Raw genomic sequence first — 24,913 nt, 5'->3', positions numbered from 1 at the left:
TTATGGAGATGCCCACCCCCCATGGCCATTAATATGGAGCTGCCTACGCCCCCATGGCCATTAATATGGAGTTGCCCACCCCCCCATGGCCATTATTATGGAGTTGCCCACCCCCCCATGGCCATTAATATGGAGTTGCCCACCCCCCCATGGCCATTATTATGGAGATGCCCACTCCCCATGGCCATTAATATGGAGTTGCCCACCCCCCCATGGCCATTATTATGGAGATGCCCACTCTCCATGGCCATTAATATGGAGTTGCCTACCCCTCCATGGCCATTATTATGGAGATGCCCACTCCCCCATGGCCATTAATATGGAGATGCCCACTCCCCATGACTACTAATATGGAGATGTCCATTCCCCATGGCCATTAATATGGAGTTGCCCACCCCCCATGCCATTAATATGGAGTTGCCCACCCCCCATGGACATTATTATGGAGATGTCCACTCCCCATGGCCATTAATATGGAGTTGCCTACCCCCATGGCTATTATTATGGAGATTCCCACCCCCCCATGGCCATTAATATGGAGATGCCCACTCCCCATGACTACTAATATGGAGATGTCCATTCCCAATGGCCATTAATATGGAGTTGCCCACCCCCCATGGCCATTAATATGGAGTTGCCTATTATTATTATTATACAGTATTTATATAGCGCCAACAGTTCGCTCAGCGCTGTACATTACAATGGGAGACAATACATGAGACAGTACAGTAACAATACAATGCGATACACGAGGCGTTCGAGGGCCTTGATCCTTGGAGCTTACAATCTAGGAGGGAGGGGATGGTGGTACAGGAGGAAATAGCTGTGGGGGATGGAGTGTTAGGAGGAGTGGAGGAGATCGGCAATTAGGTGAGGGCGGGGTAGGCTTCTCTGAAGAGATGGGTTTTCAGGGTGCGTCTAAAAGTGAGGAGGGTAGGTGACAGTCTGATGGATTGGGGTAGTGAGTTCCAGACGATGGGGGAAGCCCTGGAGAAGTCCTGGAGATGGGCATGGAAGGAGGAGACCAGGGAACTGGAGAGTAGGAGGTCTTGTGAGGAGCGGAGAGTGCATTTTGAGTGGCAGATGGATATCAGGTCGGTGATGTAGTTTGGGGCAGTATTATGAACAGCTTTGTACGTCAGTGTTAGTAGTTTGAATTTTATGCGTTGGGCAATCGGAAGCCAGCCTACCCCCCATGGCCATTATTATGGAGATGCCCACTCCCCACGACTACTAATATGGAGTTGTCCATCCCCCATGGCCATTAATATGGAGTTGCCCACCCCCCATAGCCATTAATATGGAGTTGTCTACCCCCCCATGGCCATTAATATGGAGTTGCCTACCCCAATGGCTATTATTATGGAGATGCCCACTCCCCATGGTCATTAATATGGAGTTGCCCACCCCCCTATGGCTATTAATATGGAGTTGCCTACCCCCCATGGCCATTAGTATGGAGTTGCCTACCACCATGGCCATTAGTATGAAGTTGCCCACCTCCCATGGCCATTAATATGGAGTTGCTCACCCCCCCATGGCCATTAATATGGAGTTGCCTACCCCCATGGCCATTATTAAGGATATGCCCACTCCCCATGACTACTAATATGGCGTTGCCCACCCCCCGTGGCCATTAATATGGAGTTGCCTACCCCCATGGCCATTATTATGGATATGCCCACTCCCCATGACTACTAATATGGCGTTGCCCACCCCCCGTGGCCATTAATATGGAGTTGCCTACCCCCATGGCCATTATTATAGATATGCCCACTCCCCATGACTACTAATATGGCATTGCCCACCCCCCCCATGGCCATTAATATGGAGTTGACCACCTCCCCTGGCCATTAATATGGAGTTGCCTACCCCCATGGCCATTATTATGGAGATGCCTACCCCCCATGGCCATTATTATGGAAATGCCCACTCCCCATGACTACTAATATGGAGTTGCCCATCCTCCATGGTCATTAATATTGCGTTGCCCCCCTTTAAAGCTACAACAGCCTCCACTCTTCTGGAAAGACTTTCCTCACGATTTTGCAGTGTCTGTGGGAATTTGTGGCCATTTGTGAGGTCAGGTACTGATTGTCGATGAAAAGACCTGGCTCGCAATCTCTGATTCATCACAAAGGTGTTCAGTAGGTATGAGGTCGAGTACTGATGTTGGATTAGAAAGAACCTGTTTCATAATTGACTTTCCAGTTTATCCTAAAGGTGTTCAGAAGGCTTGAGGTTAATATACAATGTACTGATGTAAGAAGAGAAGGCCTGATTCACAACTTGCAATTCCCAATTCATCCCAAAGGTGTTCAGAAGGGCTGAGGTCAATATACAATGTACTGATGTAAGAAGAGAAGGCCTGATTCACAACTTGCAATTCCCAATTCATCCCAAAGGTGTTCAGTAGGGTTGACGTCAGGGCTCTGTGGAGGACACTCCAGTTCAACCACAACAAACTTGTCAAACCATGTCTTTATGGAAATGGCTTTGTACACAGGGGCACATGTCAGTGCCAACATGGTGGTCATTGGCTTTGTCAATGGCTTTGATAACCACAGTGATCGCATAGCTTTTTTGATATGGTTGTAGCTCAGCGCCCTCCTACACTACTTAGCTAATATTTGTGCACATCAGACCATCACACCTATATGAGTTTGTTGAACACTCCATTCCAAACCCATGGACATTAATATGGAGTTTCTCCCCTCCATGGTCCACCCTTCTAGGAAGGCTTTCCACAAGATTTTGGAATGTATCTGGGGAAATTTGTGCCCATTTGTGAAATCAGGTACTGATGTTGGATGAGAAGACCTGGCTCACCATTTGTCTTCCAATTCATCCCAAAGGTGTTCAGTAAGGTTGAGGTCAGGGCTCTGTGCAGGACACTCAAGTTCCTCCACACCAAACTGGTCAAACCATTTCAAGATCTTGGAGGATGTCTGTGGGAAGTTTTGCCCATTTGTTGGGTCTAGTACTGATGTTGGATGAGAAGACCTGACTTATATTCTCCAATTCATCCCAAAGGTGTTCAGTGGGGTTGAGGTCAGGGCTCTGTACAGGACAGGAAGTGTCAGTATAGACATTCTAATAGGGAGGGGCAACATTTTGAGTCAATAGGGGCTTTTCACAGTGCTGCCAATTAACAATTCAAACTTGACAACAGGGGGAAACATCAGCGTGTTGCACTCATCAGTATACTGCTTCTCCATCATTGTCCAACCACACACTGAGGACAGGAAGGTGACGTAGCCTCATTTCTTAACTGCAGTATAGAAAACTGAGGTCCCCAAGCTGACTGCTATCTGACATGTGTGGTTGGATCACTGGACTTACTGAGCATGATTACAAGTGCATTGGTTGGTAAAGTAGTTCATATTACCATGACCATTTGTGATCTTCGGCAAACTTCAAATCTGGAACCTTGCTTCCACCACTGCTTGCATATTGGTTCTGTCTTTTGCCAGATTAATATTCTGCTTTATGTCACAAAAGTCTCTAATTTCCTTTATGTCCTCCATCCACCATGTTCTCCCTTATGTCCTCCATCCACCATGTTCTCCCTTATGTCCTCCATCCACCATGTTCTCCCTTATGTTATCCATCCACCATGTTCTCCCTTATGTTATCCATCCACCATGTTCTCCTTTACGTCATCCATCCACCATATCCTTCTGTATGTCATCCTTCAACCATGTTCTCCCTTATGTCCTCCATCCACCATGTTCTCCCTTATGTTATCCATCCACCATGTTCTCCTTTACGTCATCCATCCACCATATCCTTCTTTATGTCATCCTTCAACCATGTTCTCCTTTATGTTTTCCACTTACCACGTTCTCGTTTATGTCATCCATCTTCCATAGCATCTTTTATGTCATCTATCCACCATGTCATCCTTTATGTCATCCATCCACTATGTTCTCCTTTATGTCATCCACTGACCATGGTCTTCTTTATGTCATCCATCGACCATATACTTCTTTATGTCATCCTTCAACCATGTTCTCCCTTATGACATCCATCCACCATGTTCTCCTTTATGCCACCCTTCCACCATGTTCTCCTTTATGCCATCCTTCCACCATGTTCTCCTTTGACATCCATCCACCATGTTCTCCTTTATGCCATCCTTCCACCATGTTCTCCTTTATGACATCCATCCACCATGTTCTCCTTTATGCCATCCATCCACCATGTTCTCCTTTATACCATCCATCCACCATGTTCTCCTTTATGCCATCCATCAACCATGTTCTTCTTTATGGCATACATCCATCCTGTTCTCCTCTATGTCACCTATCCACCATGATATCCTTTATGTCATCCATCCACCGTGTTCTCCTTTATGCCATCCATCCCCCATGTTCTCCTTTATGCCATCCATCAACCATGTTCTTCTTTATGGCATCCATCCATCCTGTTCTCCTTTATGTCATCCATCCACCATGTTCTCCTTTATGTCATCCATCCACCATGTTCTCCTTTATGTCATCCATCCACCATGTTCTCCTTTATGCCATCCATCCACCATGTTCTCCTTTATGCCATCCATCTACCATAGTCTTCTTCTCCCTTTCCCTTTCCTTACCTATCTCTCTACCACAATACTGCATAGCTCTTCAACAGACAAGTTTTTTGACTCTTTGCAGCACATCTTCATCTGTGGCCATGTCAATCTAGTTGGCTTTTAGGATCCTCCTGTAGCACCACAATTTGAAACTTGTGATCTTTTTTTTTAGGCATTGAAGGAAATGTAATAAGACTGTAGCAGCCAGAATCTGGAGTGGCTGTTCAGGGAAACCAGTTGGCTTCCATGTTTCATTCCCAAAGCTGGACCGAACAAGCTGAAGATAAATGCTGAACGGTTGCAGTGCACAGCTGCTCCAGATTTTATTTGCTGTAGTTCTGATACATTTCTCCAACTGGGTTAAAGGTCTCTTTTCCATACCTGAAAACACACCAGACTTTGTTCGGCCTTGCAGATTCCAGATCCGAAATCAATAGTTCTTCAGTTTTTTATTGATTCTGTATTCCAAGGTATTGGAAGTTGGTTACTTGCTCTATTCTTTTATTTTCATGGATTAGTTTTACTTCTGTGTAGTTCATATATATGCATTCAGTCTGTTTATCTCTCCTAAGCTTTAAGACACGAAACTTAGGCAGTTGACTCCATTGAGTTTTCCAGTCATGTCTTGCTTTAAAAGGCTTCAGGTTTTTCCTGTTCTCCAGCTGGACTTGAAGATAGGAATACTGGCAAAGAAGCTTTACCCAGGGGGAGAAATAGCTTCATTTAATTAAAACATTTTAATAAGTTTCACTTTGCTTGTTGTTGTTTTGCTGTGTTTTTGTATCCATTTTGCTGTGTGATATGACCGTTAAACGAAAAGCCTCCTTTAAAGTGCACTGTTATGACTCCATATAGTTCATACTAGCCTGGGGTGACTGACAGTGATGAGCGAATCGGGGGAGATTAGAGATTAACAGTTTCTTATTCTGAATATTTGAATGTTGACCTTCAAAGGATCAGGCAGTCTTAAAAATCCAAGTGATTGTGATTCATCATATGCACTGTATGATCCTCCATTTAAAAGTCAAATCTCCATACATTTCAGTCAACAAAAACAATTTAAATGTATAAGGTTGCTTGACTGGCAAATCGATTTGCTCCTCAGTAACTATATATGGTGTAGATTTCCAAGAATACCATAGACAACAAGGGAAGCAAACAAATGGATCCTTCAACAAACCAACACCAACCTTTCATTGGGCTGAAGATGTCCTGACTTGGACATATTTTGAGAAGAACCAGCTCCTTAGAAAAAGACAGATTATACTTGGAAAATGTAAGAGGAACAGAAGAAAAAGATAATGACCAGCAATCAGGTGGATGGATACAATCACAAAAATTATGTGTGATGGGAGTCACTTTGGGTAGGGGGCCCATGGAACCCAGCTCACTTTGGAGAGGTGGGGAGACCCCTTGTCAGCACCGGTGGAAGTGAGCTCTTATGGATCCTCAACTTGGGGTTCCCCAGGGCGCGGAGTCTAAGCCTCAGCCTGCTTGTTCACCAGAGCCCCTGATGGTGGGGATGGACTTGTAGCAAGCTGGGACCAGGTCGCAGCCCCCAGGTACACCTAGCTGAGGTGGAGGAGACCACTCACGGGAGCAGGGTATCTTGGGAGAAGACAAGCGGAATACGATAGGCAAGCTGAGGTCAGGACAGGCAGAAAACAAGCAAGGCCAGAGAACGAAGCTGGGGTCGGTACACAGGTAGTCAATATTGGATTCAATCAACAGAAACACAGAGGAGCTCCAGCAACTAGGAAGTTGCTCAGGCAAAGTGGCCTAATCTGAGCACATCTTATATAGACAGGCAAACAAGGAGGTGGGACAGGAAGTGATGGAAGGGAAGGAAATAAAACCCAGAGGACAGCAGACGACACCCATAGATGAGCACAGACAAACATGAGAAGGGGTCAGGAACAGGACTACAACAAGAAGGTAGGAACACAAACAAAACTGCAGTCTAACATGTGACACCCCTGTCTCAGCTCCCCATATCCCTCTTATGTGTAAATCCCCCTGTGCCTGTTAGGGGTACAGGGTGATCTGTCCTAATATTTTGTAGACATGTCTAGGAGATGGGGGGGGGGGGTTGTGAATTGTTTGGTGTCATGTGGTTGCATCCCATTGTTCTATTGTGTGTCTGGCTTGGAAGCAAACTATTATGGGATGTATGTGTTTATGTGTATTATCTTAGTGAGGGGTGTCTCCAGCAGCCCTCCCTCCTGATGGGACTGTCTGTTGGTGTGTCTCTTGTTACTAAATGTAGATTGCCCCGCCCTGTGTCATTATGCAGGGAGGGGGGATTGCCCCGCCCTGTGTCATTATGCAGGTAGGGGGGATTGCCCCGCCCTGTGTCATTATGCAGGGAGGGGGGATTGCCCCGCCCTGTGTCATTATGCAGGTAGGGGGGATTGCCCCGCCCTGTGTCATTATGCAGGGAGGGGGGATTGCCCCGCCCTGTGTCATTATGCAGGGAGGGGGGACTGTCCCGAGTGTATATATCTTGTATCTGTATTAAAATAAAGTAGTCTACCTCCTGGTTTACTTCAAATCTGGTGTCATCCGGATCTTGGGGTAACAATAGCCAGAGTCACTGGTCTCGTGTTCCAGAGCCTGAGAAGCAGCTTCTTGACGGAGATACCCAGTCGTGGGTGTCTGGGGTCCGTTACATTATGAACATGCCGTCATTAAGGCTTAATACAGAAGATGAAATATGCTACATAATAAAGTAGACTTCAATTGTCAACCCCCCTCACAATGGTGGCGCAGCAGCAGGGCATGTGGGCCTTAACATTCAGCCGCTACACATATGTGTCTGTGGGGCTCTGAGGTTGTGTGCTGAGAGTACACTCAGAGCAAGGTTACCGAGCTATCACCAACAGTTCCTGACCACCAGCCAGCAGGATGGGCTACTGATACTATGACTGTTCTGACAGCCAATTACAGCGATCATATGATTGAGGAGCCACATCTGTGTACTGGTGTTAACGCCCCCTTGGGCCATGGGAAGGTGGCAGGAAAGTGTTAGGCATGTCAGTTCATTTTCTAATTGTAGTGTAGAACCCTCCTTGTAAGGTGCTACGTTGATAGGTAAATGTAATTCTTTTGGGGCTGTCCTGTATTTGGGGAATAGCATCTGATTGCTTTGGACTAATCAGGGTCTCGCAGGCTGCAGGCTTGATTGCCTCTCCCTGCCCTACCTAGGTGTGGAGCAGGCCAAATGAGATGCCTGAATACTTATGGGGTTTCAAGCAAATCCCTGGGAAGGTGGCCCAGTAGGTGGCTGCATTTTACATAAATAGTCTGAGGTCTGGAGCAGTCTTGTTCTTGTCCAGGGGGAGATGGTCCCAGCCTGGAGGGCTGCTGTCCTCTCAGGCAGCCCAGCTGAAATTTGCCTCAGCTCATCAAGGTCCCAGCTATGCTGGGGGTCCTACTTGCCAAGAACCTCTGAAGCTAAACAAGGGGGATTTCACCTAGGATCCAGGCTGGTGAGATCACTGAGGAAGTGTCTGCCTAATACTAGAAGAAGGCATTCAAGTATTCAAGGACCCGGTGAGAACAGACCTGAGCAGTGCTGGGACAGGTTCATTCAGTACCCAGGGCTAGGATGTGGAACTGCGCCCCCTCCTCCCCACTCCTAATATATGTCGAAGAATGGATGCACCGTCCTGTGACCATTCTCTGCCTCCTGTTGATTGGCTGCCATGGAATGGCCAATTGCTTGCTTTCTAGCACCTAACAAACAGTTGCACATGCATTGTGTGTTTTTCATGTCAGCTGTGGGCAGATGGGGTTGAAAGTGGGCATGTTGAGGAACATGGGACATCAGTAGAAGTCAGAGCAGACCTGGATCTGCAGCCTGCTGCTTGCTAGCCACCGATCTTGAGATTGCATGCTGTGATGGGGCGCTCTCTCTACCGCTGCACCCTGGGTGGCTGCCCCTCCTGGCCAACCCCTTGTCACAGCCCTGAGAGCTGCAGATTTGGGGTGACTGTTGTTAGTTTTTGTGCACAATACAAAGGCTTGCCTGGCCTGGAACATTCCTTATGTTGTCCCAATGCTGTCCATGCCCTGAGCTATTGTTGAAGGGACTGTTCTAAGAAGTAGCTTTAAAGGGAAGAGTGTCCTCCTGTTACTGTTCTGGAGGAATCCCACAGCTCCCTGTGCCCTATCCAAGTTGTTCTGCAAAAAATACAAAAAAGGCAACCCCTAGACTATTCATTGAGCCAGAAGAGTGAATGTTGCTGTGTGCCTAGCTGCCACTGCACTATCGGGAGAGGAACCTGGGACAATCAGCGGGCCCTTGGAGGGTGAGCACTGCAGTAGCAGCTATATCAGTAGGGATCCTGGGGGCCCAGCAGCTATGGGACTTGCAGGTCCACTTTCTCTGATAGGATCACCATGCAGCTGTCCCTTTATACCAATTACTACACTGTCACCCATTGTATTGTGCTATTCCTGGTTGGTCTACAGCAAGAAGCTGTGACATCCGAGGGATTGTGGCCAAAATTGTGGTTAGTGTTCCTTACCAAGCACCAGCTTGTCAGTCAACAAATAGGACACGCCCATTCCCTGCCCGCCTGCTGCATGCACTGAGAGTAATTTGTCAATTGAGGTTAGTCCCAAAGCACACCCCTTGGAGTGGCCAAGACGAGAGGAATAATTGGAAATGCAGTTCACTCTGGGTGGCACAGCAGGAAGCACACTTATCAGAATGGACATTCAACTGTAGCTCTGCTAAACTCCAGCATCAGTATTGGGATCCTAAAGGTGAGGCACTGAACAGCGTGGAGCTCGCAGTGTGCAGTGAAATCAGAGGAAGCCATTTCACTCCAGGAGAGGAGCCGGTACACCTGTGCAAGACTGGAGGGGAGGAGCCAGTACACCTGTGCAAGACTGAAGGGGAGGAGCCGGTACACCTGTGCAAGACTGAAGGGGAGGAGCCGGTACACCTGTGCCAGACTGGAGGAGAGGAGCCGGTACACCTATGCCAGACTGGAGGGGAGGAGCCACTACACCTGTGCAAGACTGAAGGGGAGGAGCCGGTACACCTGTGCAAGACTGGAGGGGAGGAGCCGGTACACCTGTGCAAGACAAGAGGGGAGGAGCCAGTACACCTGTGCAAGACTGGAGGGGAGGAGCCGGTACACCTGTGCAAGACTGGAGGGGAGGAACCGGTACACCTGTGCAAGACTGAAGGGAAGGAGCCGGTACACCTGTGCAAGATTGAATGGGAGGAGCTGGTACACTTGTGCAAGACTGAAGGGGAGGAGCCGGTACATCTATGCAAGACCGAAGGGGAGGAGCCGGAACACCTGTGCAAGACTGGAGGGGAGGAGCCAGTACACCTGTGCAAGACTGGAGGGGAGGAGCCGGTACACCTGTGCAAGACTGGAGGGGAGGAACCGGTACACCTATGCAAGACCGAAGGGGAGGAGCCGGTACACCTGTGCAAGACTGAAGGGGAGGAGCCGGTACACTTGTGCAAGACTTTTTCCTTTCCTTTTTCTTTTTCCTTTCCTTTCCTTTTTCCTTTTCCTTTCCTTACGTCTTTCCATTCTTTTTTCTTTCCTTTCCTTCCCTTCCTTCTTTTCTTTCCTTTCCTTTCCTTTCCTTCCCTTCCTTCTTTTCTTTCCTTCTTTTCTTTCTTCCTTTCCTTCTTCTCTTTTTTCTTCCATTCCTACTTCTTTCCTTCTTTTTTTCTTCCTTTCCTTCTTTCTTTTCTTCCTTTCCTTCTTTTTTTCTTCCTTTTCCCTTTTCTTTTCTTTCTTTCCTTTTTAAACTCCTGCACAAAGCACACAAAAATATTGGTATTTTGGTATTTTTTGTGCTTTTAGCAGCAAATCACAACCACACCTCCCGAACCCCCAAAGAAGCTCCAGTGCGAAATGCGTTGGACCCGGCACATCCTCCGTTTCATAGACCAAGCACACTGTATGATTTGTGGCAAGCATTATATGATTTCATGTGTCTATGTAGGAGGGGAAGTGCACTGTGGGGATTGTGATATTGAGGATAAAATTGAAGTTCTGTGGCTTCAGTATGGTTTGATTTTATCTTGTGGGAATACGGAATACTCCACTCATTTTTAATTGATTGCACAATAAAAGTTGTTCATTATATCATAAATAGTGGTTGTTGTTACTCTGACAGAAGGTTCCAGCGCTTAAAAAAATCCAAATTTTTTAAAGTTTCTTTATTAATTTGCAATAAAAAATGTGCAAAAATGCAAATGCCATCTAACCCGAATCAACTCATTCCATCTTTTATTAATTCTTCCACCACAAATGATGCTGTAATCTCATCGCAAAAAAAGAACGATTAAGCGCTGAAAACTCCGTATAGAACAATGCCGAGCCAGCATTATGGGAAAACTAATTGGGCCAGTGGAGAAAAGTACAGAATTTTTTTTTTTTTTGTTAAAAGAACCCCAATTTAATTAAATCAAATAGAAAAAATATTAATCTCTCTAGCTATGTACATATATAATCACCGTGTGCCTATTTAAGTACAAAGGATTGAATTTGTCGAGTCCTTCAGCCTCCACGTCGTCATGGTAACGATAATTCAAGAATAAAAACCTCACATCTCGCAGAACAAAGAGGCCAAACAAAAAAAAACGCAGGAAAAAAAAAAAAACCTGAATGGAATTCGCCGTTTTACTGACGAACCCCTGAGAGAGGGCCGCGTGGTGTCTCGTCAATGGAGAAAGAAAACATCCAAATTCATTCGGAAATTTTTGGGCACGGTTTTGTCTCTTGAGAGGATGTAGATTATAAGGCAGCAAAAAACAAGAGGCAATGTACGGGCTCAGGGACAAAAAACAATGTGCGATGTACAGAGGGAAGTCATTCAAGTTAAAGAAGAAATAATTCAAAGGAATTCCCAGAGACTTTTGCTGATATAACGTAGGAGCCGAACGCTTGAGGAAGGCCAGATGCCATTCTTGTTTTTTTAGTGATGAAAAGTTTGGAGTATTTTTGAAATGTGATGTTTAAAGTGTTCCTGTACCTAGTAAAGTCCCAGAGGCACCCTTTACGTACTATACCTATTTACCATCACATCAACCTATAGGATAGGTGGACCCCCCTCCACATGATGGAGTGCAGTTGTCTCCAGTGAAGAGTACTGTCAATACTACAAAGATATTGTAGACAATTGTATTCTTCCAACCTTGGGGTGACAGTTTGATGAAGACCCTTTTCTGTTCCACCATGACTCAACCCTTGTGTACTCAGCCTGCTCCATAAAGACATGGCTTGACCAGTTTGGTGTGAAGGGACTCTGTCAGGGACCATCGCGACGCATGGGTCTACACAGGCGTAGGTGTCTGCCAAGACGTGTAGGTGGCAGGGCACTAGGACCCAGGCGCACCCGTCGTCTTGACAGTACTAGGCAGGCACTAGGACCTAGGCTGCACCTGTCAGGTGCAGGGTGGGCTATTTAAAACAGCCCTGCACAGACACTTGTTGCCGAATGGTCTTTGTATGCTGTTACCTGTGTTGTGAGTATCTTGATCTGGATTGTTTGACCTTGCTGCCTTCTCCTGTCCTGACCCTTGGCCTGCCTGACTCTGCTCCTGGATGTTCCCCTTTAAATCTGATCTTTTGGTATTGACCCTGCGTGTGACCCGACTATCCTTTACCTACCGTTTTGTACCTCACCGATCCGCTAGTTACCGACCCGGCCTGTAAGACTCTGATTTAGCTCATCCATCCATCCCGCAGGGATCACTAGGCTCCCTCACATCAGACTCTTAGCCCCCGGGAGCTCCTGTCAGACTCCTCTACCCCTGTTGGAGATACCTAGCAGCTGCGACCTGGTACTGGAGCGCTCCAAGTCCATCCCCACCATCAGGGGCCCTGGTGAACAAGTGCTCCGGTGCTTAGACTCCGCACTCTGGGGAGGCTCTGCCAGGGGATTGATAGAGGTGCTGTCAGGCAGTCCATTACAGACTCAAATGTCCTGCGCACAGCACTGACCTCAACCCTACTTAACACCTTTCGGATGAGCTAGAAAGAGCCAGGTCTTCTCATCCAACATCTCTATAAAGACATAGTTTGACCAGTCTGGTGTGGAGGAACTCGAGTGTCCTTCACAGAGCCCTGACCTCAACCCTACTGAACAACATTAAGATGAATTAGGAAGAGCCAGGTCTTCTCATCCAACATCTCCATAAAGACATGGTTTGACCAGTCTGGTGTGGAGGAACTCGAGTGTCCTTCACAGAGCCCTGACCTCAACTCTACTGAACACCATTAAGATGAATTAGAAAGCTTATTGTGAATCAGGTCTTCTCATTCAACATCACTTCCTGACCTCAACCCTCCTAAACACCTTTTGAATGCATTGAAATGCCAATTGTGAGCCAGGTCTTCTCTTACAACATCAGCACCTGACCTTAACTCTACTGAACACATTTTCGATGACTTGGAACACTAATTGTGAGCCAAGTCTTTTCACCCAACTGCAGTACCTGACCTCAACTCTACTGAACACCTTTGGGATGAATTGGAACCTCGATTAGGTCTTCTTATTCCACAGCTTTACCTGACCTCAACTTTACTGCACACTTTTAGGATGAACTGGAAAGCTGATTTTGAATCAGGTCTTTTCATTCAACTAGTTTGCTAGAATCAGCTCTAGTTCTAATTGTTAGTTAGAGGCTGAGTAGCAACCTGGGTGTGAAGCTGAGGGGCTTTGCACACTAGCTTTCTGAGACTTCCCCCTGCTCTGGAACTTTAGAGAAAGATCTAGAAACAGTGGGTGGAGGTGGGGAGTGGCTAGTCTGTACTCTTAGAGGATTCTGGCCCATCCCCAACAGGTGGCTTGGCAAGGGGCAAGGACAGCCTTTAAGAGTAACTGAGACTGCTCAGCAAGCGGGGAGAGAGAGTTTGGATGGAAGATATAGAGGAAGTCAGGCTGGAGAGCAAGAACCTGGGAGGGGGCCAAGATGGAGAGGGGCTCACCTACAGGCAGAGGAGCTTGGAAAGAGGAAAGCTCAGGACTTCACCAGCCCCCAGAGTGAGGACCACCTGTGCAGCAGGGAAGGAGAGCCTGGTAGCAGCCACCAACCCACCAGTGGCAAAGAGGAAAGGACTGAGTGAGTAGACATGCATCTTTTGGGCCAGTAAGGGTGAAGAGGCACTCTGGTGGGAAACTGGATTAGCTCTTTACCCAGAACTGTTCACTCTGCAGTGGCAGATACTGGATCCCCTGCCCAGGGAAACACCCAGTACAGCCGAATGAGGAGATGATTCATCTGGGGTGGTATTACAGGAGATACTGGCTAGCTCTCCAAAAGAGACTGTTTGCTGTAAAGACTTGTACATAGTTGCTAAGGAGTTTGTCCCCTTGCCATTACCCTTGGGCATCCCATATACCCCTTACCCCATCCAAGTTCAATTTCCCTAATAAAACTTCAAAACAAAGCTCAAAGACTGGTTACTGTCTCCTGGATGCAAGTCTGTGTGAGGGAAATGAGGGTTGCCTGGCTATGCAGGACTATAAGGGGACCCAAATTTCAGCGACTCCTAAGGAGGTAGTGCTACACAACATAAGTACTTGACCTCATCTCTATTGAACACCTTTAGGATGAACTGGAAAGCCGATTGGGAATCAGGTCTTCTCATCCAACATCCGTAGCAGACCTCAACCCTTCTGAACACCTTTGAGATGAATTGGGGCACCAGTTATGAGCCAGTTCTCTTCCATCATCATATCCAAACGTGCCCTACTAAACACTTTTCGGATGAATTGGAACACTAGGCTCTCTCTTCCACCATCAGCACCTGTCATGCACTTCTATAAGGAACCCAAGATGATGAGGTGACCTCTTGCACAATTCCCATACAGGCACCCCTGGAACTTAAAATAGAGCCTGCAAAAGTACGAGAAGGACACAAGTGCCTGGGAGCTGAAACTGGTGACTGGAATTCTGAAGTGCTGGTATCAGATGTGCAGGAGTACAGGTCAGAAGCCAGAGTCATTAGCAGGTAATTAAAAAGCAGCAAATCGTAGGCAAAATTGAAGTTATGGAAATGCAGAGGTTAGTAATTTGCAGGCAGTGAAATAGCAAGTTGATAAGCAGAACCTTGGTCAAAAGTCCAAGCTGTGGTTTGTCACGGAAGGGAAGCAGACAAAGCAAATCCGAGAGCAGGACAAGTGCAAGTCAGGTCAGCAACAAAGGTTGGGCACAAGATCATTATCAGGAATCACAGAAATATAGACTGAAATTTGTGCGTGCTACTGCCTGTGAGTCTGATGGCTGGTACAATGTTCCTGATAGTACCTGACCATACAAGTGGCACAAATTCCCACAGACACACTCCAAAATAATGTGGAAAGCCTTCACAGAAGAGTGGAGGATGTTATAGACACAATAAAGTCCCAACTCCATGTTAATGTCTGTTTTAGGAATAGGATGACCTACATGCTCATAAAAGTGTGTATGAAAGAGGTACGGTACTGCCTGTGCTTCGACGTGGTCAATCAAGTCTACTGTTGGAGGGCATTCCAATCCACTTACTCAAATGCCTCATGCTCTGGTCACCAGCCCGTCGCCATTAGGAGGGCCATACCATCATTTCTCAGAAGCAAGGTATTCTGCACAGAGGGAGTTGCATATGTTCTCTTTTTTTAACAACATGGCATTACACCATGAAATCCTCCAAAGTTTACATTTGGCAGCTTAATGAGCTTTCTATCAAGCCAAGAGTACAGGGCAATGTGATGGTGTCTTTGCAAGCCAGCGAAAATATCTGGTGATTCTGGCAATGTGGGGGCATGTCATAATGCTAGCAAAGGGTACACCATCTGGATATCAGTGGGTTGTGGGGGATGGACCTTTACAAAGACACTGTCACCTTGTTCTGAAAAGGAAAGATAAGGAAAGCAGGCACTAAACTGCACATCAAACAAATTAGAATCGGTCCTTTGAGTTTCATATACACTTACCGGCCTCTTTATTAGGTCCACCTGTTCAATGGCTCGGTAACACAAATTGATAATCAGCCAATCACATGGCAGCAACTCAATGCATTTATGCATCTAGATGTGGTGAAGACTTGCTGAAGTTCAAACCAAGCATCAGAATGGGAAAGAAAGGGGATTTAAGTGACTTTGAATGTGGCATGATTGTTGGTGCCAGACAGGCTGGTCTGAGTATTTCAAAAACTGCTGATCTCCTGAGATTTTCCCACACAACCATCTCTAGGGTTTACAGAGAATGGTGCGAAAAAGAGAAAATGTCCAGTGAGTGGCAGTTGTGTGGAGATGATAGAAAAGCAAAAATAACTCAAATAACCACTCGTTAGGTATGCAGAATACCATCTTTGAACGCACAACATGTCCAACCTTGAAGCAGATGGGCTACAGCAGCAGAGGACTACTCCGGGTGCCACTCCTGTCAGCTAAGAATATGAAACGCGATTCGCACAGGTTCACGAAAATTGGACAATAGAAGATTGGAAAAATGTTGCCGGGTCTGATGAGTCTGGATTTCAGCTGCGACATTCAGATGGTAGGGTCAGAATTTGTCGTAAACAACATGAATGCATGGATCCATCCCACCTTGTATCAACGGTTCAGGCTGGTGGTGGTGGTGTCATGGTGTGGTGGATCCATCCCACCTTGTATCAACGGTTCAGGCTGGTGGTGGTGGTGTCATGGTGTGGTGGATCCATCCTGCCTTGTATCAACGGTTCAGGCTGGTGGTGGTGGTGTCATGATGTGGTGGATCCATCCTGCCTTGTATCAATGGTTCAGGCTGGTGGTGGTGGTGGTGTCATGATGTGGTGGATCCATCCTGCCTCGTATCCATGGTTCAGGCTGATGGTGGTTGTGTCATGGTGTGGGGGATCCATCCTGCCTTGTATCAATGGTTCAGGCTGGTGGTGGTGGTGGTGTCATGATGTGGTGGATCCATCCTGCCTCGTATCCATGGTTCAGGCTGGTGGTGGTGGTAGTGTCATGGTGTGGTGGATCCATCCTGCCTTGTATCAATGGTTCAGGCTGGTGGTGGTGGTGTCATGGTGTGGTGGATCCATCCTGCCTTTTATCAATGGTTCAGGCTGGTGGTGGTGGTGTCATGGTGTGGGGGATCCATCCTGCCTTGTATCAATGGTTCAGGCTGGTGGTGGTGGTGTCATGGTGTGGTGGATCCATCCTGCCTTGTATCAACGGTTCAGGCTGGTGGTGGTGGTGTCATGGTGTGGGGGATCCATCCCGCCTTGTATCAATGGTTCAGGCTGGTGGTGGTGTCATGGTGTGGGGGATCCATCCTGCCTTGTATCAATGGTTCAGGCTGGTGGTGGTGTCATGGTGTGTTGGATCCATCCTGCCTTGTATCAATGGTTCAGGCTGGTGGTGGTGGTGTCATGGTGTGGTGGATCCATCCTGCCTTGTATTAACAGTTCATGAATGTGCAGATGGCAAATTTGCAGCAACTGTGTGATGCTATCACGTCAATATGGACCAACATCTCTGAGGATTATTTCCAGCACCTTGTTGAGTCTATGCCATGAAGAATGAAGGCAGTTCTGAAGGCAAAAGGAGGTCCAACCCCATACTAGCAAGATCTACCTAATAAAGTGGTGAGAGAGTGTATGTGGCAGATTTTCTAACAGGTGTTGGGCATCAAGAAATTGACTATTGATTGCTGACTTGAAAATTCAGGTTGTCCCCCAGTAAAATATGAATCAAAATATTTTAATTGATCAACTGAAGCACTATCAGTACAATTTAATTCCATTCAATAATTTTCAGTTCAATGCAACTTAAATAAGTTCTATTGACAAAACCAATAACTTTTTAACATTACCAAAGTGATTGCGTTTGCATGGGTTGGATGGGAAGGGGACTATATCTACAACTCATGATACATTAATGTGATGGTCAGTGGGAAGAATGCTCCTTACACTTGTGTCATTGGGAAGAATGCTCCTCACACTTGTGTCATGGGGAAGAATGCTCCTCACACTTGTGTCATGGGGAAGAATGCTCCTTACACTTGTGTCATTGGGAAGAACGCTCCTCACACTTGTGTCATTGGGAAGAACGCTCCTCACACTTGTGTCCTTGGGAAGAACGCTCCTCACACTTGTGTCATTGGGAAGAATTACCTCCTTACACTTGTGTCATTGGGAAGAATGCTCCTCACACTTGTGTCATTCGGAAGAATGCTCCTCACACTTGTGTCATTGGGAAGAACGCTCCTTACACTTGTGTCATTGGGAAGAATGCTCCTCACACTTGTGTCATTCGGAAGAATGCTCCTCACACTTGTGTCATTGGGAAGAACGCTCCTTACACTTGTGTCATTGGGAAGAATGCTCCTCACACTTGTGTCGTTGGGAAGAATGCTCCTCACACTTGTGTCGTTGGGAAGAATGCTCCTCACACTTGTGTCATTGGGAAGAATGCTCCTCACACATGTCATTGGGAAGAACGCTCCTCACACTTGTGTCCTTGGGAAGAATGCTCCTCACACATGTCATTGGGAAGAATGCTCCTCACACTTGTGTCATTGGGAAGAACGCTCCTCACACTTGTGTCATTGGGAAGAACGCTCCTCACACTTGTGTCATTGGGAAGAATTACCTCCTTACACTTGTGTCATTGGGAAGAATGCTCCTTACACTTGTGTCATTGGGAAGAATGCTCCTCACACTTGTGTCATTGGGAAGAATGCTCCTCACACTTGTGTCATTGGGAAGAACGCTCCTCACACTTGTGTCATTGGGAAGAACGCTCCTCACACTAGTGTCATTGGGAAGAACGCTCCTCACACTTGTGTCATTGGGAAGTATGCTCCTCACACTTGTGTCGTTGGTAAAAACGCTCCTCACACTTGTGTCATTGGGAAGAATGCTCCTCACACTTGTGTCATTGGGAAGAATGCTCCTCACACTTGTGTCATTGGGAAGAACGCTCCTCACACTTGTGTCCTTGGGAAGAACGCTCCTCACACTTGTGTCATTGGGAAGAATGCTCCTCACACTTGTGTCATTGGGAAGAATTACCTCCTTACACTTGTGTCGTTGGGAAAAACGCTCCTCACACTTGTGTCGTTGGGAAGAATGCTCCTCACACTTGTGTTGTTGGGAAGAACGCTCCTTACACTTGTGTCATTGGGAAGAATGCTCCTCACACTTGTGTCATTGGGAAGAATGCTCCTCACACTTGTGTCATTGGGAAGAATGCTCCTCACACTTGTGTCGTTGGGAAAAACGCTCCTCACACTTGTGTCATTGGGAAGAATGCTCCTCACACTTGTGTTGTTGGGAAGAACGCTCCTTACACTTGTGTCGTTGGGAAGAACGCTCCTTACACTTGTGTCATTGGGAAGAATGCTCCTCACACTTGTGTCATTGGGAAGAATGCTCCTCACACTTGTGTAATTGGGAAGAACGCTCCTCACACTTGTGTCATTGGGAAGTATGCTCCTCACACTTGTGTCATTGGGAAAAACGCTCCTCACACTTGTGTCATTGGGAAGAATGCTCCTCACACTTGTGTCGTTGGGAAGAACGCTCCTTACACTTGTGTCATTGGGAAGAACGCTCCTCACACTTGTGTCATTGGGAAGAATGCTCCTCACACGTGTCATTGGGAAGAATGCTCCTCACACGTGTCATTGGGAAGAATGCTCCTCACACTTGTGTCCTTGGGAAGAAAGCTCCTCACACTTGTGTCATTGGGAAGAACGCTCCTCACACTTGTGTCATTGGGAAGAATGTTCCTCACACTTGTGTCATGAGGAAGAACTCTCCACACACTTGTGTCATTGGGAAGAATGTTCCTCACACTTGTGTCGTTGGGAAGAACGCTCCTCACACTTGTGTCATTGGGAAGAACGCTCCTCACACTTGTGTCATTGGGAAGAATGCTCCTCCCACTTGTGTCATTGGGAAGAACGTTCCTCACACTTGTGTCATTGGGAAGAATGCTCCTCCCACTTGTGTCATTGGGAAGAACGTTCCTCACACTTGTGTCATTGGGAAGAATGCTCCTCACACTTGTGTCATTGGGAAGAATGCTCCTCACACTTGTGGTCCTTAGGAAGTATTCTAACCTTACAGAGAACTAAAAGAAGCAATGGTGTCAGCAGGAACTTATTTTAGAGCCACAAATTGCTCATTGCTCAAGGACCCCCTAGCAACTCTAGAGGAACCCCAGAATTCCACAGAACCCTAGTTGAGAAAACCCTGATATGTAGACAATAGCCGTCTCACAGTCAGAGGCGTCCCTAGGGTTGGTGTCACCCGATGCGGTAACACGTGGTGTCACCCCTCCAGAGAGGAAGGAGCGGTGCCGGTGTAGTGGTAAAATTTGTATCCTGACCTGTGAAGATATGTATCCCCTGTAGCAACTGTGCATGAGCTGGTTTCAGGCTGAAGAAGCCGATCTCCGACTTCAGCACAGACCTGCCACAGTTAACCCCTTACAGGCTGCAAACCTCTGAAGCTGATCCCGTGGATCACTATGGGTTGAACCTATAGGGGGTTAACTGATCTTGCAACCCCTAGTGATCAGCGGGATCAGCTGCAGCGGTTAGCAGCCTGTAAAGGGTTAACTGTGGCAGCTCTGTGCTAAAGTCGGAGATCAGCGATCGGCTTCTTCGGCCTGAAACCGGTGCATGCGCAGTCACTTCAGGGGATACATATCTTCACGGGTCGGGATACTCATTTTACCGCTACACCGGGGGCAGCTGTCACTGTGCCGGGAATCCGGGATCACCCCAATAATTGGCCAGGACCTTCACAGAGCCCAGAAGCTCTGCTGGCATCCTGCTCCTTCACCCCCCTGTGATGGTGTCACCCGGTGCGGCCTGCACCCCCCTAGGGACGCCACTGCTCACAGGTTATATCAGCAGGTCACACAGCATTGACAGATATTCAGTGGTATTCTTCAGGCACAGTAAGGTACTCTATAGGCAAGGCCTATTTTACCAGGACAGCATCTTCAGGAGGGATGGCTGACTGCCAGGGTGGCAGACTCAGCTGGTGGTGCAGGAAAGCTACTGAGAAGGTAGCAGCTGCAGCTCTGGTGACCAGTGCTTGAGGGGTGTCCTTCAGTATCCCTACACTTGCCCTCTTCATTCCGAAACCTTTCCCTGATGGTAAATCTCTCTCCATAACAATTGCCTACCTTCCTGTACCTGCTCTGTCCACCTCCAAATGTGTACCAAATCACAGCGGGGTCCCTTATTTATAAGGGCTGCCACAACCAGGATGGCCATGGGAGGTCACTGAGGATTACAACGTCCAATCAGACAGTTGCCCCCCCTGTGATGCATACGGAGGCTTCAGAGGAACATCATTCCCGAGTCTCCACTCCATCCACACAGCAGCCAGATGCCACCTACTCAATGGAGTAAGAACTACACCTACCTACACACAGTTTTTCATGTCCCTCTCAGTCTGTGACATGCTGTAACTAATTGTGTAGCTTTGTCGACCAATGGCTTCTCTTCTCCAAGTAGAATTTGGAGTTTCCTTCTCTCTTCTAAATCTAAATGAGAACGGAGAAGTAAGTGGAAGTACGTGTCCCTCACTGATGAATACTTGGGGCCCCCTGGCAGGAAGTAGTCCTCATTTTCTTGGGCCGGCTGGTCACATTGCCTTTACAAGTCTGTTTTTGTCATCCTGATTGGATTCCCAGGCTGTGGGCGCTCAGTCTGTACAGGCTCAGGGTCCGTCTTTGGGGTCTTGTAGCACCTCCATGTAAAGGGCCAGTTTGTGGTCTCCCTGCAGGGACTGATTGTTAGTTACTTTCTGGGAGTTTGTGATTTGATTCCCCCATTCTCTGACATATTGTTCTTGGGAATCATTCATTGTCTCTTACATTTGAGATTTCCTCAGGCCCCATCGTTGGAGGTTTGGGGTGGACGAGCTGCTGATGAATTGCTGCAGCCATATGGTTTGGACTGGTTCTAGTTGGTGCTATGAGTGTATCAGTTGGGACCGCTGTGTTGTAGGTGGTCCATATCCCTGGAATTAATCAGCTCAACTGTGAATCTGGCCATAAAATCCGATCCTGACCTCACAAGTAACACAAAACTCACAGTTTGCATTTACAGAGTGACTTTTATTTTCCCAATGTCATCAAATATTCATACAAGTGAAGCGCTTGTAAGCTGGCGATATTTCACGTCTACATGTGATTATACAACTTCCTGATTGTTTTCCTTGCCAGTTTTTTTTTCTTTCATAATCACAGCTGTAATTAAATAAATATTTAATTGGAGAGCGCATGCATAAATAAACAGTCTATAGCGAAGCGGCGAACGGTATGCATCTTCAGAGACGGGGGTGGGGAGAAAACACCCAGAGGTGTAAATAAATAGACTTGGCTTTTATTGTTCAGAAGTGGTGGGCGATTAGGTGAACATAAAAATAAAACCTCAAGGAACAATATTAACATTTTAATTATAAATCACTTCCTTGTAAGGTTCCCTACCACAAATTCCGGCTGAAGTGGAGAATGCGTGAACAGATTAATCAGAAACGGTAAAATCGGTCGTTTGAGTGCCAATCCCATCGAGAGATCACTGCATAGCCACTCTCATCATAAGGTCCAATCAGGGGTGGACTGACAACTCATGGGGCCCCCGGGCAATAGGGGATCATGGGGCCCCTGTGTCCTTGCCCAAACTCAAAAAAGTCTATGAAAAAAGTACCAGGGGCATCTCATGGGGCCCCCTACTGACCCCGGGCCCTTGGGCAGTGCCGAGTTTCCAAATGGTCAGTCCGCCCCTGCATCTAATCATATCATAATTCCTCGGGCGTTGGTGGGAACTGAAGCCATAGGACCAATGGCGTCCCAAGGCAGGTGCGGTGGGTGCGGTCCGCACCGGGTGACACCGAGATTTGTCCCTTTTGTGAATGTCAGGTACTAATGTTGGATGAGAAGACCTGGCTCACCATCAGAGTTCCAATTCATCCCAAAGGTGTTCAGTAGGGTTGAGGTCAGGGCAGGGGCGTCCCTAGGGTTGGTGTCACCCGATGCGGTAACACTTGGTGACACCCCCTCCGATGATCCCCGCAGAATGGATCGGATCTGCGGATTGAGCATAATGGATCGGACTCCAATCCATTATGCTCAATCCGCAGATCTGATTCATCCTGCGGGGATCGTCGTATTTCTTTACAACTTACCTTTTCTTGGAGCGGGGTCCAGTGTCACCCCGTATAGGTTGCATGCCGATGATCCTGCGGGGATTGTCGGCATGCAACCTATACGGGGTGACACCAGTGTAGCGGCAAGATGTGTCTTCCATGTAGATATGGCCCCCCTGAAGCAACTGCGCATGTCCCGGTTTCAACATGCGCAGTTGCTTCAGGGGGGCCATATCTACATGGGAGAAACATCTTGCCGCTACACTGGACCCACTCCAAGAAAAGGTAAGTTGTAAAGAAAGTCGACGATTCCCGCAGGATGGATCGGATCTGTGGATTGAGCATAATGGATCGGAGTCTGATCCATTATGCTCAATCCGCAGATCCGATCCATTCTGTGGGGAGCGTCGGAGGGGGTGTCACCAAGTTGTACCACACCAGGTGACACCAACCCTAGGGACGCCCCTGCATAGGACATAAGGCACACTGCCTCGTTCTTGTATTGGGACTTCCTTGGTCAACTCTGCCCAACTCAGCTGGGGTGAACATACACCTTCAGATGCACCGTAGCCAGATTAGGCAGACTTCTCACTGTCTTTCTGGGTAGGCCTTCTGCCTTTTGTTACATGACTCCAATTTCTGACCAATAAATCCGCTACAAGGCTCTCCTCACCGCTCACCCAACCAAAGGGTGCTGGCTCCAAAATGGTCCATGATCCATTGACATTGAAAGCAGAAAAACAAGAATGGAGCCACTCAACATCAAAGAGTCCAAGGTCAATTTATTGGTATCACCTGCCGCAGAAAACATCCACCAGCTCCTCTTACACGTTTCACTCCAACGGGAGCTTGGTTGTAGATCCTATGATTGTGCGCCTGCTGAAGTGAAATGAGCCGGGGATTTTCCCTCTATTGCACGATACCAATAAATGTACCTTGGACTCTTTGAAGTTGGGTGGCTCCATTCTTGTTCTTCACCAGTTTCTGAGGTTTGATGAACCCTGATAAAGACCTGTCACCATTGGATACAGTGGTGTATTTTATTTTTGCGTTGTCCTAGGCAACACTAAAATAGGGGAGCCCCTCCCCCCCACGCGCACACACACACACAAAATCTAAAAAAGGAGGAGGATAGAGAGATGCTCCCCCAGCACTGACCTGCGGAATGAAAGCCGGCCATCCCTGGAGACACGGTCAGGAAAGCCCAGTGTTGTCCTTGTGTGGGAACACCCTCCAGCATCCCAAAGCCTCTCTTGGATCCCATGGAAGAGCTCAGGCAGTGTCTCACCTGGTCCCCATCCTCTGTCACCTGCCACGTGTCCCCTCTTCCAAGGGGTGGTGTCATCCCCCTAAAAAATGCCGCCAAGGCAAAAGCCTTGTTTGCCTCATGATAAATATGCCCCTGCCTGGGTACTAACAAAACTAAAGACAAGCAGAGGATCTGTATTAGAAGTACTTCCAGAAACCATGCCTGATGCCAGTGCAACTCTAGTCAGCAAATATATCTTTGCGGTAATCCTTCTGCAGCCATTCTGCTTGATGCACAAGTGACTATTTCAATTTAGAGTCGCTCGGCTGTAATCAGCCTAAGCATGAAGGATAGTTAGGCTACGTTCACACTCGCCTTGTTTGCAAGCGGCAGACAGGCGTTTGGAAAGCATTTTTACCGCTTCCCAAACGCCTCTGAGAATTCTGTACATTGCAGCACATGGTGCTGTTCACACGGGAGCGTTAGCATCGCGTTGCGTCGGACAACGGACACCTCTGGTTGAGTCAGGAGGAGTTGAAGCCTCCTATTCAGGTCTATGGTGCCGCTCCGCAAACGCCCGGCGTTTGCAGTGAGGGTTGCGATGCGGTTGCGGGGCGTTTGCGGAGGGTTAACACCATTCAAACTTCATTATAGGCATTTGTGGGGCGTTTTTAACGCTTTGCAAACGCCTAGCAACCACCGCCAAACTGCGCATGAGCGTTAAAAAACGCTCCACAAACGCCGGACCAGCGTTTGTCAAACGCTATAGGGGCGTTTGACAAGAGTTGGAAAAACAGTCAAGTGTGAACGAGCCCTTAAGCTTTCTTGGGTCTCTCCTAAGCTCTGGTTATTGTTGGCTTTTGTCCACTGTTGGGGCGTGTCCTCAGCAAAAGAATATTATGAATATTTATACCTTCTTGGCCAACTACTAGGAGTTTTATTGCCAGTAGTGCAGGATCGGAGGGGGTA

At 47.5% G+C, this 24,913-nt stretch overlaps 2 pseudogenes; both read left to right on the top strand.

Moving 5' to 3' along the window:
- Window positions 1–461: 461 nt before the first annotated feature.
- On the top strand, window positions 462–1,942 carry LOC149443202 (uncharacterized; annotated as a pseudogene).
- Window positions 1,943–3,510: 1,568 nt separating this feature from the next.
- Window positions 3,511–4,689, top strand: LOC149443201 (uncharacterized; annotated as a pseudogene).
- Window positions 4,690–24,913: the final 20,224 nt, after the last annotated feature.

This window comes from Staurois parvus, unplaced genomic scaffold, assembly GCF_062004578.1.
Source record: "Staurois parvus isolate SC_StPar_1 unplaced genomic scaffold, SC_StPar_1.0 ptg000869l, whole genome shotgun sequence".
Classification (NCBI taxonomy): domain Eukaryota; kingdom Metazoa; phylum Chordata; class Amphibia; order Anura; family Ranidae; genus Staurois; species Staurois parvus.
Note: the sequence above shows the minus strand (reverse complement) of the source record. Positions and strands in the feature narration are given on the sequence as shown.